Source organism: Silene latifolia, chromosome X (assembly GCF_048544455.1).
Source record: "Silene latifolia isolate original U9 population chromosome X, ASM4854445v1, whole genome shotgun sequence".
In the NCBI taxonomy this organism is placed as follows: domain Eukaryota; kingdom Viridiplantae; phylum Streptophyta; class Magnoliopsida; order Caryophyllales; family Caryophyllaceae; genus Silene; species Silene latifolia.
In genome coordinates this window covers 56,005,215-56,009,562 of record NC_133537.1, presented here as the reverse complement: position 1 = coordinate 56,009,562, position 4,348 = coordinate 56,005,215, and the positions used below count along the sequence as shown (strand labels likewise).

The following is a 4,348-nucleotide window of genomic DNA, read 5'->3' as shown; positions in this document are numbered from 1 at the left end:
ATTTAATTGTTACATTAAACAATTTATTTCATCCGAGTAACTATACAATTTAATTACTCAGACCGTATCTCATTTAATCACATTTCAATTTGATACGTAAATTTTACTTCCAAAATCGTCCGTCAATTTTCAAGTAATTTAATTAACTCGTAACGTTATACGATTAATTAAATAATCAATTAAGAGTATTGCCCTTTAGGTATGACCTAGGGGGTCAACTGATCACCACCGTCACACGACAGTAATGTCAAACTCTAGTCAGCCAATCATTACCGATATATGTTGACCAGTTGACAGTAACAATATTACTTCCCAATTGTATTCTTAAAATGAGATTTAATAATGATATTTAAATCACGTGATCGCACTATTGTTGAGGACACATTTCCCAACAATGTGACCATAATTAGAGCATATTTAGTCCCCGAATTAGCCTTGTTCCCATGCTTTTTAGTGCATATTTGAGTCATTTATTGTCTTTAGTTCTTTGTTTTGCATACTCTTTGAGGTTTTGTGTCCTTGGTAGGAAAGGAGTGCAAACCTTGCATTTTCATGGCAAAATGAGGCTAAATTGATTGAATTCAATGACCAAGCATCAAGGAGAGACAAGATTAGAAGGCCTTTGTACATACTATAGTAGATGGGCAATGATGAGAAAAGATCCTTGCATCCCCGAGGAAATCCTCAAGGATTTTATGAAGAAAAAGGAAGAAAAGAAGAAGGAAAGAAACTGCCTGACAATCCGTGCGTCTTCCCCAGAAGACGCCCGTCCCTCACCCACAAACCGTGCGTCTTCCTCCACAAGACGCCCGGGCAAAAGCTCCAGAAGACGCCCGTCTAGAAGCTGCCAAATCCGCCCGTCCCGTGCTAAAGACGCCCGGATTCCCAGACAGTCCCATTTCGTCTTCTTCAAGCTTCAAGGAAGGATGCACATCTTTTTCTAGAGACCGGAGTCTCCCTAGAGACCGGAGTCTCCCTAAGAGACCGGCGATTCCTCAACAAGGGACTACATCGTCATTTAAGCCCTTAGTTAACCCTAATTCAAGCACCTAATCCCCACTATAAATACCCCATTAGTCTAATTAGAAGAGCATGTTCTTCTTAGCAATCTTTAGTGTAGATAATATCAATCAAATCTCTCTTTAATCTTGTAATCAACACTTAATCAAGTTTTAATACAAGTTTTATTTCCTTAATCTCTCTCTTGTTCATCCTTTATTTTGGGTAATTGAAGATTATTTGGGTTATTATTGGGAGATTGACAACCTTCCAATCAAGCATCAAGTACTTCTTTTATTCTTTGTTTTATTATTGGAATCATTAGTAGGTATAATCCTCTTAATCCCTTTTTAATTATTATTAATTACTTTCATTTGTTCATCATGTTTCACTTTGTTGGTATGATTGACAACCTTGCTAGCATGTTCAACATGATAATGAGTGAGTAGTTTCCTTAGCTAGGGTTAATGGGTAATTAGGGGAAACCAATATGGGGAATGATTCATGCTTAAATTAATATGCTTTCATAGTTTATTTGCTTGCTTGTTGTGATCTCAACTTATGCACATGTTATGTTTGATGAAATGTGAGCCTATGAATCCTTGCATTTTTTACCCATCACCTATCTTTTCAATGAGACTTGTAAGACATAAACCAACTCGAGTCTCATTAGACCATGCATATTGTTGAGTAGGGAATATTAAGTCGACTTGTAGGTGTTGTACAATCTAATTGATTCGGCTCCGGGATCCAAACTTTCCTAGTATTGTAAGATATAAACCAACTCGATCCATCACAACAATAATTGCTTGCTTATAACTTGAGAATATGTTTGTATGATCAATTCCCATGAATCCCCTATGACCCCATGACACCCTAGTGCCTTTTATCAATTGTTTACATCCCTTTTAATTCATCTTGCTTGTTTACTTTCATTGCTATTTAGTTTAGTGATCTTCTACTTCAAACCCCAATTGTGACACCCCTTAGACACCACTAGTTGCAATAGAAATCTAATCTCAATTCCCGTCCCTTGGGTTCCGACCTTTACTTGCCTCTTTACTAATTGTAGAGTTGTTGGTGAAGTTATAAATTGTGTTTTGGTCTAGGTGCTCCTAACGACAAGTACTGAAAAACTAAACCCCACGAGGGAACACGACCCAAAAATGGCGCCGTTGCCGGGGACGGTGTTAACTTGATTTAGATTTTATTATATTGTTATTAGTTGTGTCTTTCTTTGCCTTGGGGAAGTAAAACTCCTCAAGGTTTGTTCTAATTATTTTCGAGTTGTTTGATATTTTGCATGTCTAGAAGGTCACAAGGTGACTTGTTACCCTTTGATCACGAAATTGAAAGGACTTTGGCAACCAATAGAAGACTTGCTAGAAGAACTTTGAGATGTATTGGTGAGGTTGTAGATATTCAACCAAATACTATTGAGTTCATCAACCCTTTTGCAAGAGAAGGTGAGGAGAACCCAACACAAAATCCAACACAAAATCAACCCACAATGCCTAAGTTTTCATCACATTCCGTACCCACTGAGGAGAACCTACCCAATGGTACTCCCATACCACAACATCTAACCGGAAATTTTATTGCCAAATCCGCATTTATTCAATTAGTCGAAAGAAGCCAATTTGGGGGGATGCCTAGTGAAGACCCTCATTCTCATATGGAGACTTTTTGTGACTATTGTGATGCGTTCTCTCAAACCGGTGTAACTCAAGACCAAATTCGATGGGTCTTATTTCCTTTTTCTCTAATTGGCACCGCGAAACAATGGTTGAAAGGCCTTGATAAGGCTACTCTCGGAATTGATTCTTGGAAAAAGTTGGCTCTAGCTTTCTACAAAAATTTCTATCCACCAGAAAAGACTAACATGCTAAGAGCTCAAATTACGGGCATTAAGCAAAGGGATGAAGAATCTTTGTATGAAGCTTGGGAGCGATTCAAGGGAATTTGTCGCTCATGTCCTCACCATGGACTTAGCGAGTGGTTCTTGGTACAACAATTTTGGAACGGTCTTTATGAAGATTCAAGGAACATTCTCAACATGGGATCAAATGAAATGTTCACCGAAGTTGATGACAATCAAACTTGGAACAAAATTGAGGAAATGGCGGTTCATAACTCACAATATAGTACACCTCGCAAGGCTACTAGAGCAGGAAAACATGAAGTGGACTCCATTACTCAATTGGGTGCTCAACTTAGTGCTCACATTGATACCATCAATTTGAAGTTTGAAAAAGCTATGGCTAGACTTGAAGAAGCCTCAAAATCACCAAAGCATCATGTTAATTCCATGACGGCATCTTCATCAATCCCAAGTGGGATATGTGAGAATTGTGGAACTTTGGGACATGACGAAAGTGAATGTAGGGGAATAAATGAACAAGTGAATGCTTTCCAAGCATACAAGAGTGGTACCCCTTATTCAAACTATTACAATGAAAACACCAAATTCCATCCAAATCTCTCATACAAAAGCCAAAATGTTCAAAACCCTCAACCAACATACACCCCACCTCCCATGAGAAACCAAAATCAAAGACCCTTTTACAACCAAAACCAAGGTTACCAAAATCAAACTCCATACAATCAACAAAATGACCAAGGTTTTGATGTTCAAAAAGCGGTCCTCCAAATGCAAAAGAATTAACAAGAGTTTTTCACTCAAATGCAAAAAGATAGTCAAGCAAAGGAAATCACCATCAACAACATCCTAGCTCACACCAAAATGTTGGAAAACCAATTGACTCAACTAGCATCTTCAAGCTCACAAAGACAAAAGGGGCAATTACCACCTCAAAGTAATCCCCCAAGACATGAAACGGTTAGTGTCATTCACTTGAGGAGTGGTACAAGGTATGAAGCACTGAAGAAGCAAGTTGAGGATGAAGTTGTGGAAGCTAGTGACAAAGAAGAAATTGTGCAAAACTCTAAGGATGGAGAACCATCAAAAAAAGAAATTTCAAAGAAAAATGAAGACAAGGTCAAGGAGAAGGAGCCCATTGTGATTAGACTTCCTTTTCCGAGTCGTCAAGCCAAGCCCAAATTTTGATGACCAACTTGGAAAATTTATGGAAATTGTGAATAATTTGGAAGTCTCGATTCCTTTCACGGAATTAATCAATCACGTGCCGGCCTATGCAAAATACTTGAAAGACATCCTCACAAAGAAGAAGTCGATCCGGAAGCTAGAGACTATCGCCTTCACTAAGGTGAGTAGTGCAATCCTTCAAGGGAGTTCACCTCCAAAACTCAAAGATCCGGGAAGCTTCCCAATACCGTGTACCATTGGCGACACCACGATCAACAAAGCCTTATGTGATCTAGGGGCTAG

The 4,348-nt window shown here is 38.7% G+C and overlaps 1 non-coding gene across 1 annotated transcript; it reads right to left on the bottom strand.

Annotated features, from left to right (window-relative positions):
- Positions 1 to 2,881: 2,881 nt before the first annotated feature.
- Positions 2,882 to 2,988, bottom strand: LOC141624544 (small nucleolar RNA R71). The gene has a single exon (XR_012534351.1). It is a non-coding gene; the product is annotated as a small nucleolar RNA R71 (small nucleolar RNA).
- Between the last annotated feature and the right edge of the window lie 1,360 nt (positions 2,989 to 4,348).